Source organism: Heliangelus exortis, chromosome 19 (assembly GCF_036169615.1).
Source record: "Heliangelus exortis chromosome 19, bHelExo1.hap1, whole genome shotgun sequence".
NCBI classification, from domain to species: Eukaryota; Metazoa; Chordata; class Aves; order Apodiformes; family Trochilidae; genus Heliangelus; species Heliangelus exortis.
The window spans coordinates 5,581,958-5,598,855 of NC_092440.1; the positions used below are offsets into that span (position 1 = coordinate 5,581,958).

At 41.5% G+C, this 16,898-nt stretch overlaps 1 long non-coding RNA gene across 1 annotated transcript; it reads right to left on the reverse strand.

Annotated features, from left to right (window-relative positions):
- Positions 1–745: 745 nt before the first annotated feature.
- LOC139805233 (uncharacterized) lies at positions 746–16,331 on the reverse strand. Its single transcript, XR_011729740.1, has 4 exons — positions 16,210–16,331; positions 15,304–15,453; positions 3,747–3,966; positions 746–905 (listed from the first exon to the last, which is right to left on the reverse strand). It is a non-coding gene; the product is annotated as an uncharacterized lncRNA (long non-coding RNA).
- Positions 16,332–16,898: the final 567 nt, after the last annotated feature.

Below are 16,898 nucleotides of genomic sequence, written 5' to 3' on the forward strand. Positions count from 1 at the left end.
AAAGGCAACTGAAGCAAGGAGTTTAAATGATTTCCAGAGACTGTTCTCCAAGTGAAGGCTATAGTGAGAGAGCCAGCAATGCAATTAAACCAAATGAGGTCAAGCATGTTGGGCCTTAAGGCCTCTGCCTGCTCCTCAGATTTCTTTTGTTCTTATAATTCAATTATAAAGACCCCCCCTCAAGAACCACTTAACTGTCTCATAAACCAGTTTGTAAACTTTTTTATTTTTCTATAAATTGTCTCCTAAAAGTGGCTTTCAGCATTTCAGGCAGTGTGGAGCATACACAGACTTCACAGGGCCTTTTGTTGTCATTTGTGTGTCGCATGCTCACGGGTGTTCGCACGGGCCAGAGCTCTCCTGTAGCATCCTCACCCCATGCAAAACATCTGTGTCAGGAGGTGGCAGCTGGTAAAAACTGTGTTGGAAAGCTGCAACAACTGTGATCTGTCTCTCCTTGCTCCCTCCCCCCTCACCCCCCCCAAGTTTTCTTTATGCCATTTCTATGCGAGGCAGAAAGAGGGAAACATTTGTGTGTGTGTGTGCCTAATTTCCTGCCCACTGGGTCATGTATCCCAACCCTTAACATCATAAATGAGCAGGAAACTCTGCTGGCAAGCAGATGCTTATGGAGATCCATTCACAAATAATTAGATACTTTTAAGGCATAGGGATTTTTTTCCTTTTTACACCTCCTTTCTTGTTTTGGAGGGGGTGCTTTGCTTGTTGGTGGGGTTTTTTTTGAGAGGGGTAGATACATATTTGTAAAACAGGGCTATGTGAAAGTTCTGTAGCTTTCAAACACAAAACTCTCTCAGACTGTGGTCTTGCTCTTCAGTATCCACTGACCATGCAGGAAGCTCCCATAATTCAGAGAGCTTGTAGGACTCGTCATGCAATTTTTCCTGTGTGAAGAGGCAAAAACTAGTTATTTACTCCTTTCAAGAAAAACTATTTGAAGATTTAAACCATTCCTGATGTAAAATGGCATTTAAGTACCTGTGGGAAGAGACTAGAAGTCCAGAAGGGATTAAAAAAAATTCTAAGCAGTTTAAGCACAAAACTCCTGTTCAGATCATGGTTTTAGAGGCTTAAATGACTCAAGGGTCTTGGATTCCTGACTACATCATGAGGGCCTCTGATAGCTTTGTAAATCAGGCCCAGAGTGGCTGTCTTCAATCATACATTGTAATGTCCCTTTTAAAAATTGGACCCTCAAGTCTGCAGCATCCTTCTGTCCTGTAAAGTTGCAAGTGATGGATCCCTGCTCGGAGGTGAATTGAATGATAGAAGCAACTGTTATATCAGGAAGAGGAATTTTCCTTCTTCTTCTCTATTTCTGTTTAATAACATCTAAGAGAATTTGGTTGAGACACTGGCAGGAGGTGTGAGAGCTCTACTTTCTCAGGAAGAAAATAGAAAGTGAGTGTCTCCGAGGTCCTGCTCTGTGCCCTCACTGCTTCTCCACTTCAGCAGTCTGAAATCCACCATTCTCTCCTCTGCAGGTCCTCACAGATTCACCAGCTCCCCTAACCTGACAAGATAAGGGTTTAATGGGGTGACTCCTCATGTCCTGGAGAGAGGAACACTTACCCTGTTAGCAGCAGTACTGAAGTGGCCACGGGTGTTAGAGATTAACTCAGAACTCACTCTGCATCTGATCCCTCTTACAAGGTTAACATCTTTCTCACTTCTTTAAAATCTTGTGCCTTCTTCCCCAAAGGAAAGAAATGTCAATACATGGGAGTGGAAGATAAGTTAATGCAACATTCAGGTTGCAGAGCTAGAGATTTTGGAAATGCTGAGGTAAGATTTCCTGCATCAGTGCTAACTCAGCCACATTGCACACAGACAGTGTAGCAGCCTTGCTTCATTGCTCACGTGCATAGATTAATGACATTACTGTTATTAAAATATATCCCAAAGTATGGCTTGTTGCTAATCTGTCAAAGTCTGGCTGTGGCTGATGATTGTACCTGATGATGGCACCTATAAGCAGTTATGTAGAACAATGCCTGGGACTGCTGGGCATCCCCAGTCATGGGACTGATAGATTTGCTCATGTGCCTCTGCTATCTGTAAGCCCAGTGTCACTTGCTGGATGGCAAAGGAGATTTTAGCTGAGAAAGTGCTTTTATTACTGTAAAAAATTAATACAAAATGTCTAATATTTCACACCCAAGCCGATACTGGCAAAAAGCCAGGAATATTCTGGTTTCGCTTGGGGTGTGAATATATTTAATCATCTGTAATTCAAAAGCTTTTATTTCAAAGGAAAGAGACAGTGTGTTGCAATAGACTTTGTAGTGATAAATATCAACTGTGCCACTTCTCTCCCAAAAGGGGTTTCCCACAGTTCTATAGTAATATACAGTTCAAAAGGCCATACTGGGATTTATAGAGCTGTATATTCAAAAAATGGCACACGAGTCGCTTTGCTCAGCTGAAGTGGATTTGACTTGCAGCCTTCACAGTTCTGCATGACTGAAAAAGCAGCCACAGGTCCAGGGTGCCAGGAGGCCCAGTGATACATCAGCGTGTGGCAGCTGGGTCACTCAGATTTGTACAAGCAGTGCAAGGCCTCAGCTGTGTGACCAGGTATTCTGGAAACTTGCATTTGTCCAGGAGAACTGGTCAGGTTGATGTAAAAGGACAGAAATTGATTTGAATCAAGAGTTAGAGCAGCTGATGACAGCAGTGAATTTAGCCCTCTCCTGGCATTTTTTATTATTTATAAGCTGCATTTACATAGGCCAAAGACCATCTCTGTTTCTTCTTTTATATTCTATTCCTGTTTATTCTACTCCTTTCTTACTCCATTTAAAGCCTTTCCCAAGATCTAACCCACTTGTATAGCAATACCTTTTGCTTGTGAATGTCCATTCAATGCCCTAAAATGCATAGGTAAACAATAGGAAAAATTCTGTAAACAATAGGAAAATTTCCACTGATTTTGTTAGGGAAACTATTGAGTTCTTAATGAAGGGAATTCGTACTGAAAGACTCATTCTAGAGTAACCTTAACAAGTGTCTTTGTGTTTGAAGCCTCTGGACCAAGCTCTATCTGTAAGCCATGTCCTGAGGTCTTTTCCCAGTTTACACTCATTCAGAGACCAGTGCAAGCTTTGGCTGAGTAAGAACTGAGCAAGGACTGCTGGAGTTGGCCTTATGTTGTATTGTTCTAACTAATTTTCTTGCTCTGTATTTGAAAATGCAAACCTCTCATTTTCTTGCAAACAAACAAAAAGCTTACACAACTTTAAAATCATAAGAATATAGATTAGTGTTCTGCATATATTCTGTTGTTTAAAGATTTACCCTTCTGATTAAATGCAGTATCTGTCTGCATCATTTACAGACTTCCCATCCAATTTTAACTGTGCACCCTGGAGGACCTTGAGGTGCAGGAATTTGGCAGACATGTGGAAATGTTAGATTTGTTAAATAGATTGAAAATCCTGGCAGTAAGTTTCAATAGCAAATGTGTGAATTCAAACATCTGTAAACAAAAGCATGCACCTGAAGTTCCAGTCTGTAGATTTTTCAGACATTGGAACAACATGTAAAATAGCAACAGAAGTTTTGTTATTGAAGAACTTCCCAAGAATTTCTGCATAAAAGATGAGACATAAAACAGGACTGCATAACATCTGACCCATGAGCTTGTGTAGCCTGCCAAGAACTTTCTTTGACCCATCATAATGCTCTACTAAACAGATTTCTCTGGCCTGCCTTCTTACACTTACCATAGCACACAGCTGGAATGATGCTGAGACTGCTCAGGGTTGGGACACATGGAGATTTGCTGACTCTCAGCCATTTAATTAACTTCAAAATCAGGAATTATTTTTCCTCTTGGTTTGGTGTGGCAATTCTTCAGTTCTCCATGAGATAAATGCAGAGGAATGTAGTGGGTAGGTAGCTGGGTGGTTTGAAGAGGTGTCATCTATCACAGACTGAATGTGTCTGCAGAAAGCACATATGGAAAGAGAGAATGATTGCCCTGTTCCATTTAGCACTTGTAAGAGTTGGGCCAGATTGTTGTATCTTGCTCTGGACTTGGCAGTTTGAAAAGAGTAAAACCAGGGCTGGGGGGACAGAGAAGGAGAGCTGAAGCCATGAGAGGTTTAGGAAACACGGCCTGGGAGGAAAGGTTGAAAGAACTGACTTTGTTAATTTCAGGGAAGTAATGAGGGAAGCTACAAGTCTCCAAAAATGTAAATGGTGTTTTTATTTTATATTTTAAAATGTCAATCAGTTGCTCCTTAAATTCACTAACACAGAATAAGAGAGAGTTGGTTAATGTACAGCAAGGGCTATTAGCTTAAATAGTAGAGCTATAGGTTAAATGACTTGACAGATCTTTATTTAAGTACTGTTGAGAAGTATCCAATTAATTGGAGGGTAAGGGGGGTGGGTTGAAGCTATTTCACATCCATTCTAGAGTTCCTGTAAAGAGATGTGGGGGAGAATAGGTAAGTGAGTGCAGCAAGAAACCATTCCAGAGTGTCCAAATTCTGATGAGAATTATTTCAGCTTAGTTGCTCTTTGGTTAATAAATAGGGATACTCCAAATCTACTTTTTTTGGCTCTCAGGTTTATAAATTTGGCTCTCTGAGTTATTTTCAGTTTATTTGTGTAGGGCTTGATATCCAGAAAAGCTGAGCATCACCAGCAGAGAGTGGGATGTGAAGCACATCACAATTTTCATCTTTGTCTATTTTTGGATGCCAGCATCCTTCCATTTCACTGAAGGTGGCATCCAACAGAATTCCTGTTCTTTTACAGGTTTTGAAAATCTTGCTGATGCTCCAGAGTCCTGTTTTCTAAGGTTAGAAAGTAAGCCTACCATAAAAACTCCAAAGCCACGTGACAGCTGATGTTGGAAATTGTGCTTAGAAAAAGACATTTCAGAGACACGTGTCACCCTCAGAGCCACAGTAATACTTTGTCTGCAGTTGGCAGAAAAATGAGATTATTTTATCTGAGTGTCAGTGTTATGCCATTCCACCTCCAGATGCAGTCACGTATCTGTTGGCTTTGCTGATCTGTTCTGATTATGCCCTTTCAGGATCATAAAGATCCTGTATTTATGACACATGCATAGCACCACTTGAGAGCATACATACTGATGTTGGGAATAATCTATAAAATGGTTATTGCCAAAGAACTGAGCTTATTCCTACTCCCTGATAACAAAGATGGTTGTAAAAAGTACTTTCAGAAAGTAATCTATCAATCAGCTCCACTTTCACAGTGAGTATGAGCATTTGAAGTCAGCAGCTGAAGTAAAAATTACATTTCTTACAAAATTTACTTTACAAATGAAGTTTAGACATTTTATTTAGAGTGTCTTTGATTTCCAGAGCTATCTTTATTGCACGCCATTCAGTCAAATACCAAAAAACCTAACATTGCAAGATAAATCATATTGGTCACAGATGAGTAACGCACGAGGATTAAACCAAAATTTGCCACTGTTTCAAGCACTGGGGCTGAATCCTGCCTGGTCTGACTGAGCCTGCAAGTAACAGGCCCCTGGATTTCAATGAGACAATAATTTGATCCATGCGATTGCTTCTGTCTCTTTCTTTGATATTGCTGTAATTGCCTCTTCTTCTTTAATCCAAAACAACTGAGGTACAGAAAGGAAAAGCCCCATATGTTTTCATAAGCAAAGGGCAATACATAACGTTAAAAAAATGTTTCATCAAAGGTGCAACCATTTAAAATGCAAAACAGATACTAGAGAGGTGGCAAATTCAAGCTCCTAGTGGTTTTATTTAAGATCTTTCAAGTATTCATTTGCCAGGAATACTTGTTTAATTTTTTTAATGTATTCCGTTAGTCATATTCAGTTCTTTTATGTCCACTCCCCATGAATCACTTGACAGATGGACTTCCACAAGCACATCCCTTTGGGGAAAGGAAATTTTAAGTCATAATAAGAACATAAGACCTGCCATACTGGATCAGAGTAAAGGTCTATCTAGTCCATCCCCTGATTCTGGCAGTGCCCAATAGCACTATATTTGATTTTAACAGCAATGGCTTTGATCTTTCAGTGAGTATTAAGTTGGTGACTAAGCAGAAAAGGAGAAGAAATCCCAAGAGTGGAGTATGCCAAAACTCAGGAGCAACAGCAAGTGAAACTCTTTCTCCCTGTGCCTCAAACCCAGCCCAGGGTCTGTCTCACAAAAAATGGGGGTCAGGCTGATCAGCCAAGATGTTACCCCCCAGCTTAAACATCCAGTTATTTGCTTTCTTCTTTTGCCCAGCTAGATACAAAAGGTTTGGAGTATTGTGGCCAGATATTCTATAGCAAAATAGATGTAATTAAATGCCAGCAATGTGAATGAAACATGGAGGGGCAAGAAGTGGCTGGAGGAGTGCAGAGCAGACACCAGGAGGTCTTTGAGGCTGCAGTTCAAATGCAGCTTGAACTTGGTGAGTAATTCTGCCAAAGAGGTAGTTTGGGTTTAGAAATTTGGACTTGCACATAGTACACTGGCAACATCTAAAACCTGTTCTGCTCTGATTTGCAGAGTAAGAGCTCCATTTGTTCCAGTGAGATTGTAGTTAAAAGTTCTCAGGGTTTAGCTCATCTTTTAATTGCTGCTGTCTCAATTAAATTGCATCTGCAATAACAACAGCCCTCCTGGAGACCCAACAGGAATTTGAACACATTGTGAGTAAATTAAATAATTGTGTGAATTATAAAGTTTACATCTACTGGGTATTGCTTTAAAAAGTGCATATTTTTTGTTTCCCTGCTGCGTTAGGAAATCTTAGAAAAAAGGTGTTTAGCCTGCCAAAAATCCACAAGGATCACTGATAATTTGTTGATCAGCATTAGGTTCATTAAATCTATGCACTTCATTATGTGATTAATTCAGAGGCAGGTTTGTAATCAGTGATGAAATGTTTAAGATTCTTCTACTCTGGCCTCCACAACCTCCTGCAGCTCATTAGAAAAGCTAATCAGATTGAATTTTCCACCATGCTGTTTATTGTAGCCCTAATGGAAGACAATCACTTTAAAATTACACACTTGGCAGGTAATTTCTAAAAAGCCATAAGCCAGGGAAGCTCTGTTCTCCCTGGGCTCTTTGTCTTTCTTTACGAGGGTAAGGGTTTCTGTTAGAATTTGGGTAGCTATTTTGCAATACAGAATGCAATGTAAGTGCTGCTGAAAAAAATAAGTTTATTTTACCATTTTTTTCTTGTTGCCTGGGAGCCCCTTACAGGTTATCAGTAATGTAGATGAGTTTGTTTTAAAACTCAGGTGGATTTCTTGTGATGTGATTATTCAAGGCATTAAGAACTTTCTTCATGTGCTCTCATCTTAGGATGAATAACATTAGTAAAAAAACTAGGACAGCTTTTTGGTCCTCAATTTTCACAGATCCATTATAAACTCTGTTGTGTTGTAGCTTCCTGAATTAAGGTACTATTATGATCTGAAGGAAGATTATGCTAACACTTAGTGATGGCAGAAACAGAAATGAAGGTGATCTAAATACAGAGCATTCTGAAATTATTAATTATTGAATTTCTGTGAATTATGGGAAGAAGTGACAGCAAGAGCTAATAGGTATCTCTTGCATTAGTAATACCCCTGTCACTTTCTGGTTTCCTGAAGGGCAGCTGAACTGGGGAATGCAGCAGGGACAGTCAACAGCTGTTTTGTCCATGATGTGGACAAAAGTCCACTTGCAGTTCCACTGCCAAGTCTGCTAATCCCTTCTCTGAACATGTAAGAGGATGGGTTCTCCTGTGACTGGACAGGCAACACAGAGACAAGGACTGGAGATACTTGTGCATTAGCATGTAACCAGAGGTGAACCCATTATATAGCAGAGGATGCCATCATTTTGGCTGGGGACATGCTTTTGCTCATCTAGTAAGGGAATAAATGACTTATGGACTGATTTTTCTTCAGTGATTGATCTTGCACACATCATAGAATCATAGAATTGGCTGGGTTGGAAGGGACCTCAGAGCTCATCAAGTCCAACCCTTGATCCACTCCCGCTGCAGTTCCCAGCCCATGGCACTGAGTGCCACATCCAGGCTCTTTTTAAATATCTCCAGGGATGGAGAATCCACAACTTCCTGGGGCAGCCCATTCCAATGTCTGATCACCCTAAACCTTCCTTGCTGAACTGTGTTCATCACATCTCTACCTGCAGGCAGTGAGTGGTGAAGTCATCCACAGAACACCATGAAGAAATTGCTTACCTAATACAGATGAATCTTTTTGTCAATTGGCATGTTAAATGGGGGCTTACAGACTTATTTAAGCATAGAATTTAGACACAAAAATAATAACAAGCCATCTAATGCCACCTCCCTGTGAACTTGCAGTTGCTTTTGTAGTATTTTGAGTTCTTTTGACTAGTCTGGTGTTGTGCATCTTGAGGAAATTTCAGTTGTTTTAATTAAAAGCAACACCTCCTGGGGTGTAAGACCTGCCAGTTATCCTTTCAATGCCCTTGAAATCCATTGCTAAACCCTGTGTTGTCCTTCATTTCCAGAATCTCTCAGTGAATTTGCAGGTCACCCGTGGATGGCAATATCCAGGACAGTGGTATTTGTGGTGCCACAGGAAAGCCCAGGGTTACATCTATTACTTTATTACTTTCTGGCTCAGCACTGCTCTGTGTGATCTCTGTCCAAGGAGCCAGGCTGTGCCCTCCACAATGGCAGGCAGCCCAGTTCATAGCTCATACTTGACAGATTAGAGCCTGGCTCACTTTCCTACTAGTTACAGCAAGGTGTTAGTTACCTAACCTGATCTGTGGCTGCTGATCCAGGGGGTTATGGCTGATGGAGGCTCTCAGCAGGGTCCAGTGTCCTCCCTCTTTCCCAGGGGATGCTGCTGCTCCCTGTGGCTTTCCCACAAACCACACAAAAGCCACCTCCAAGCTGTCCCTTACACAGCTCCCCCACCTCCTTTTTTTCACCCTGGCTTTACCAAGCCCATCTTTAGGTTCCTTGCTAGCTCTTGACCACGAGATTATTCCTTTATCTGTTGTGTTCCAAGCTTCTAGCTATACAGCTAGAGGAACAGCTTTTTGAGAGATCCCTCAACCCTTTCTACATTGCTTGGGCTCATACCATCTTTAGTGAAGTTTACTGTGATAAAAGATGATGTCTCTACATCTTTTTTTTCAGTTAAGGCAATGAAATTTAAACTTTTTTCTGTTGCAATGAAACATGTTTTATAGTAGTGAAGTATCAAAGTATTCCAAGTGTTGGAAATAATCTCTTTGGATATTCTCTATAAGAAGAGCTTCTTCTGTGTTTAAGTTCCTTGAGTCTTGTAATCTGGTCCCTTTGCTTATGTTCAAGTTAGAGGATGTTTCCTTGTAACATTGTAATAATTTACAAAAACAACAAGCAAATCAACCACATAAAACAAACAAAACCAAAAACTGCAGTCTTTTAAATACAATAACATTTCTGCAATGAAGTATTCCTAAATAGACTTGTCTGAGGAATAAACACTAGAAAGTCAAGTTGGGTTTAAAATTGAGGCTGGCTTTTCCAAACTGGAGGCAGAGATAAGGATCTGCATAAACTAAAAGTGAGATAAAAATTCCTTTTTGCAAAAGGAATTCCTATTCGGATTATTGCAGCTGTGGGGAATACGAAGAGTAATGTGGCACATGGCTGAAGAGCAAGTGTTTTGCTTGGAATCGTTTTTAAAATTCCCCGACGGCGACCCCGGAGCCATTCGGAACCGAAGTGGCATTTGGGGCAGTGCTGCCAGGAGGGGCCTCGTTCCCTGGGCTCTGCTGCCACCTCCTGGTTCGAGTGACATTTCTGCCATCACTCACGGCACCGTTTGCTTTCTGCCTGATCAGAGCTACTTCAGTAGCAAGGGAGAGTTTTTCTTCCCCCTCCTCCCTAATACAGAACCCTAGAAAATGAATGTTAGAAACAAATGCTGTTTCTTCTAATCACAGAGCTGTTCGGTTGCATCAGAGCAGGGGGTTCAGAACTACTTCTAAGACATCATAGAGTAAGTAAGAAAAGCTTAAGTTATGTGTAATCTCTGCCTCCCTGAAACTTAGGTACAGCTCACATATTGAAAAAAATTAAAGAAAAATATTCTAAATTACTGATGGGTCTTTGGGTATGTGTCTAGCAAGACAAAGTCAGAACAGCTCCTGGGACAGTGGTGATGTGTAGGATGTAATCATCCCATAGCTATCCCAGCATCTGAGAAGTACAAGTTCACTTTTCCCCAGAAATCACTAGTATCCACACCAGGCATGTCACATTACAGCTCCAAAGTCCCCTCCTCAACAAAGAGATTAATTTATGAGTTAGCCATGGAGCTAAATACAACACCTAGGCAAATAACTAAATACAACTAGGCAAAACACCTAAAATTTTACAAGTTTGCCTTTCATTAAACAGGTTTTAAAAGCTACTAAAATAAGGCTTACTTAAAACAAGCTGTCTCAAACATCCATGTTTTCAAAACCAAAAGAAATGAAGAAATTTATATCTTAAGACAAACAAATAGGTACAGAAACCAGCAATGCTATAAAAACCAGTAAAGCTTTGCTGCATTGCAGTCTCTTTCATTAAGGTACACAGCATGCAAATAATTGCTGCTTGGTATCCAAGTGACCTCTGTTGAAATAGGAATGATGCTGCTAAATTTCAAAGGCTTTGGAGCTATTTGCTATTCCTACTAGTATGCTACCTCTTATCTGAAATTCCTTTTTCTATTAGGCTTCAAACTAAAATTCTGTGGGTCTGAATTTTTAAAAATCCAAGTGTTCCATCACTGAAGCCTCTGAGCAAAATCTCACATTCTGGCTGGATGAACTACATTTGGTGTCTACATAAAAGCTATAGTGCTGCATCTCTTCCCACACAGCTAGCACAAGTGGAGGCTCCAGGCCAATAATAATACTGCTTGCAAATTGTTTGATTAAAGTGAGATTTCTTGGATAAGGTACTGCTGGATGATTTAGAGGAATCTCTGAGTCTCGTAGTCTATCAGCCAACACAGTCACACAGTTTGCTTTGTTAAGACTGACCCTTTTTCCTCCATTGCTAATGCATCTGCTGCAAAATCTCACTTTGTGATCTGTACTCTGCAAGAGCTCATTTGGCTCTGGAAGTCTCAGTTGTCATCATGTCATCCTTTGGAACTTCTATCACATTAGAGAGGACCTGTCCTCCTCTGCCATCAGTCAGCTCTATCTTGAAGAAACTGTCTTAATCCATGTCTCAAAAGATATAAACCATACTCTGCAGAACTTAGAGGAAGCTCTACTTCAGGGTGCTTGTTAGGACCATCAAAAGGGTCTTAGCTATGTTGTTAAGATTACTCTAAATTTTGCAGGTTGATGTCTTGGAGACTCTAGGATGAAAGAACACTGGTCTGTTACTAATTTCTGTATCTTGTTTGGTGTCCCCACTTGAAAGAAATCAAGACCTGACTGCCTTGAAAGTGGTCTTGGCTTCCTGCTTGGATCTTTCAGTTGCTCAATAGTGGAAACAGTTCAGTGTCCTGCCTGCACTGCTTTGCCTCCTGCCACACTGCCAGAGAGCTTCTCTTCCAGAGAAGTCAGTTCTTATTTTGAAGGATATTGCACAGTCTCTCCAGGCCAATCAGGACATGCTTGGGGTGGCTCTCCCTACTGCAGGACAGTGTCCAGTCCCCTTGCTGCCATGCTGCCTGCATACAGCTCCCTCCCACAGCCCACTGCTGCCCTCACTGCTGGCAGGGAGTCCAAGCCCTGCACTCTGGGTCTTTATCCACAGTCTGTGGCAGAAACCCCATGCTGTTCTCCTCATCGTGGAGGTGAGCATCTTGTAAACCCTTGAAGTTTTCTGTGGCTTTCAGGAGAAAGGCAGTGATTTGTCCAGCACTGACTGGAAGGACTGAAGGTCAGCCTGGCTGCTGGACAGATTTTTATTTCTTTTTTTTCCCTTCCTCTTATTCCCTCCCTTGCTTATTGAACAGTCTTTTTCTTGATCCAAGAGCTTCCTCACTTTTCCTGCTCCTCTCTCCTGTCCCTCTGGGGAGGGAGGGAGCAGCTGTACAAGGTGCTCAGCTGCTGGCCAGGGCCAGCCCTCAGCAATGGTGTTTCCAGGCCCTGTGCCCACCAGGGACAGAAGTGGCACAGAGGGAGAGCAGAATTGGGATGTGATGATTCCTTAAAAACTCCAAGTAATGAAGGAGTGTGGGAATCGTTGTGTGCCTGGATATTAATTTTTAGCTCATTATTGGTGAGCTACTGGATTTCCTGTTGTCTCAATCCATATAATTGTACTACTGATTAGTATTTGTTAATTGTACTGTTAATTAGAGATAAACAATTCATCTGTAAAGCTGTTGGTCTGGTGTTTGCTGCTGCATCCTGAACTGCAACTCAGCAGGGCTACCTAAACCCTGGGTTACCCATCAGGACAATCCTCCCACCCCCTCAGACTGGGGCAAGGGAGCAGTTCCTCAGGCACTGGGACCTTCCTGGCCTCAGCATTCAGAGAAGAACTCAAAATATCTGCTGTAACATTCAGTTAAATGGTCTTTCAAGAGATGGCACTTATTGAGCAGCTGTCTTGACTCCTGGATTATTCCAAGAGGGTTGCACTGCTGGCTTCTGGGGGTTTTTTCATTGAGAGAGTTGGTCTTTCCATGTGATATTCAGAGTTTCTATCATTGTAGGACCCTATGAGGGGTTCAGGCTCACAGAAGCTAAGGCAGCATTGATAAAAACTCCCATACTTGCAGTGTAAAACTCATAGTATAGTTGCTGTAATACTTTATACATTCCCCTCACCATCTGTACATCAGTTTTCAGTAGCACACTTAAACAATTGCTGTTGAAACATAGTATAATTTGGCAATTATTTTATTACAGCTATTTTAAAATGTTTTTCTACTGAAATCTTGTTGGCACAGTTATGCAGTTATGAGAGAATGTTTTTTCAGATTGTTTTCTGGCACTGAAAAGCTGCAGAGATGCTGAGCCCAGGTGAGGTGTGAGCTGAGCTCTTGTCTGCTGAGCAATTCTCTGTATTTTCTCTGCTTTGAGCCTGTTTGCTGAGCAAGGCCTGGGTGTAGGCTCACTCTTAGAGATCTAAGAAACTGCAGAAAAAATAATATCTACATAAAAGCTTTAATTTGGCAGTTTTACAGGAATGTAGGATAGGGGATTATGAACAAAAAATAAATTAAGGGCATCTTCTTTTTTTTTGGCCTTTTTACCTTTTAACAGTTCCAGTGAAGAGGCATATACTGATTTAAGGAATTAATTATTTTTATAATTAATTTTATAATTATTTTTATAATTATTTATTATTTTTATCTTAGTTGCAAAAAAGTTACAACTTTTTTGCTTAGTTGCTGAGATCACACAGAGATGAGCTTTGACTTTGTGAATTACAGGTATATCCCTTTAATGTATTTTGAGCAAATTAAAATTGGCTTGAAATTGGAATTCTGTGTGCATTCTGCACACAAGCCTAGCCAAGGAATCCTGAATACAAGTGTCCTGTTGCACCAGAACACAGATCCATCTGGCCCACTACTCTTCCTCTGTCCATGGCAGCAGGGGATGCTCTGTGTAGGGATCAGCATGCAAGCTCACAGTCCCTCTACTCCCAAGCATCCCTAATTATGAGTTGGTATCAATTAGACATGTTAGATGATACCTGAATCCATGTCTGCTCTCTTTTTTTTATCTGTTTGTAGTCCTGTTACCCAGTTTCACTAGTTTCTTTTTGAACCTGCTAACTGTTGCCTTTACTACACTCTGTGGTAGGGAGTTCCAGACATTAATTATCTGCTGTGAAAAAAGGTATTGTCTTTCAGCTGTTAGTAATGCACAATTAGGCTCACTGTGTGCACCTTCATTCCAGTATTGTAAGATCTGATAAATAACAACTTTGTATTTGCCTTAGCCACTGCCTGTATGATTTTGTAAGCCCTGATCATATCTTCTCCCAGCCTTCTCTGCAGGTGGAAGAGCCCCAGCCATTTTAGTCTCTCTCCATTTGGCACTATTCCACCTTCTTGATCATTGCATCTCCCCTTATCTTTATCTCTCCTAATTCTGGTTTATTTTTAAGGTGTATAGACCTGATGATTTTGTAAGCATAGGTGGGCTACTAAGATCTCAACAAAATTATTCTTACTCTTTTCTCCCCCCCTTCAGTTTTTATGGGTCTTTTCCTTCAGATGTAGCAGTAAATAAGCAAGGAGATGTTTTTTCTGAAGTTTTCAAGGCTCTTTTGTGGCTCACTGTTCAGAAAATCTGTTTACACAATTTCTTATTTTGAAGTTGAAAAGTTATGTTCCTTCAAACAGTGGAAATGTGATAGTTAGCTTTGAGCGAACAGGAATAAATGTAATTTCCAGTCCCTTGAAGATGTTGCCAGATAAACATTAAAACATGTATTCTGAACACCTTTAATTGTCAGGAAAAATACCAGATGCAACTTGGAAACCCAACCGAAAAAACAGGGTAAAAAAATTTGGAAGCATCTGCAAAAGTCAGTGTAAGTAATGGCCTCGGTCTTGTTGCTAACAGGAAAGTAAGAGGTATAATTGATGACATTGTGTCTGAAAGGAAATTCCTGCTGCTTCCAAACTGTACAGCAGCAGGTCCTGGCTGCCAGGAACTGGTGTCCAGGTGAGATCCAGCAGTGAGGAGGGCTGCACAGCCCTTGTTCACAAACAGGATTTGCATCAGTGTTAGCACCATAGGATCTGCTCTGGATCCCATCTGCAATAAGTTGCTGAAAGGATCCAGGAGACTGGCAGGTAGTGAAATGTGCCTAGTTCTGTGTAAACGTCTCAAACACCCTGCTGTAATAAAGGATTTCAACATCAAGTGGCAATTTGTGAGGACAGCTACACTCACTAATGATTTCCTAAGAACTGGCTGGGCTATTGTTAGTTGTAGTGTGGGTGGTGTTTTTTCTTGTCAAAGGAAATGCGGATTATCTTATAATTATCCCAGATTCTTCTGACACTACTATAAGCTATAAATTCATGGATTAAAATTACAGATGGTAAATTCAGAATTCCCTGTGGTGTTTATACTATTGCCTTTTGTGTGTGAGGTCTGTTTCAGTGAAGGCATAGGCAAAGGCCTGAATAACTGTATTGCTGAAAAAGTGTTTAGAGAATACTCAAAAGACATAGGGTGGTCTTGGAAAACTATGCAGCCAAAGATGAGCTGAAGATACAAACAGCTTTCACAAAAAAAGAAATTGAGATAATACTTGAAGCTGCTTGTTTTGCTTCTGTTTTCATATAATGTGTACCTGCCTGGCACATGTGTAACTTCTGCAGCCAGTCAGCACGTGTGCTTGCTGTACATCTGTTTCTTCACCAGGATGATCTGCCTCTTATATTTGCTGTTTCCTCTGACTCCATTTCCCAGGAGTGAAATGGATGCAGTAATCTTTCATTATCTAGTAGAATAAAGTTATCATGATAACTTCCAAAGATCATAATTTTATTTCCTACCTATTTAATAATACTTATGAAGTAGGTGAGTATTAAGTTGCTTCCTGTAGGTGCTGTATAGCTTATTTCACCAACAAATGTTAATTGAGTTTTGGAGCAATAAGCAGTGTATTAATACAAAATTTTGGTTATAAAATAGCTGTTCAGGGAATAATTTTAAGATAGCATACTAGAACCCAGTGCTTCATAATTAACTTCTGTTGCATTTTTACAGGTTTTTGAAAGCTTTGTGCAATAACCACAACATTTCCATTTTCAGGTTGTCTGAGTCTGTAAAGCTTATTTTAGAGCTTAACTTCTTCAGGTGATTTGTTCCATAGAGCAAGTGTTAGATCAAATGAGGACATTACCTGACATGAAGGAGGGGAAGGGGGGAAATAAGGCCATGAATCAGCAGAGCGGATCTTGGAGTAATTCCTGAGTACACTGGGACAATGGAGAATGTTTTAGGGAACAAGTCAGGCGCATGGATGGTGGCATTTTGAGTGTCATATACTATGATAACTTATGTCCCCTGCCATATCTGTTAGCCTTGTGTCTTGGATGCCCTAGGGCATCCAAAGTGCCACTGGGATGCCTATGGTTAGACATCCATAGTGCTCCTGTGGCTCCTGGAGGCTAACTGGGAGGGATCAGAGCTGGAGAGCAGTTACAGTTAGAGCTCCATTTAAGAGCTAAAAAGCAGATGGCAAATTACAGACCTGATTAATACTGACAGTGACATTATCTCCTCTTCCCGGGCTTTCTTTTCTCTAGGAGGCTGTGGCAGGGCAGGCGGGAGGCTCAGAGGCATGGCTGGTGCTGGTGCTAGTGGTGATGGTGATGGTGATAGTGGTGGTACTGATGCTGGTGGTGATGGTGATGGTGCGGGAAGGGCAGTGCTGAGCTTGAGGTGGGTTCCTGCCGGTCGGGTACCTCCCTGGAAGCTCCCTCCCTCCTCTTTTTGGAGTATTTTACAAAACTAAGAAATCAAGGTAGTGTGAAGGGCTCTAAACATAACACAGCTTTATTTAATAAAATCTGTAGCTCCCTTTCCCCACAAGGGAGACGATACCAAATTTGGGGATGATGCACAGTAAATAAGCCACACCAGCATTTTAAAGCCTTGTTCGGTGATTAAAAACCACACTCGGACAGAACCCATCACCGAGTACTGGAGAGGGACGAGGCAACCAACCTTCTGCCGAGAGCCGGAGGCTCTAGGAGCCCTCAGGGCAGCGGCTGCGGGCCCACACGGAACCTCTCCTTCCCCCGAGCCCCCGGGAGCAGCAGCGGCCCCGCACCGAGAAGGCGCGGAGGGCAGGGCAGGGCAGGGCTCGGCAGGGCAGGGCTCGACCGGGCCGGGGAGGGCAGGGCAGGGTAGGGCCGGACCGGGCAGGGCTCGGCTCCC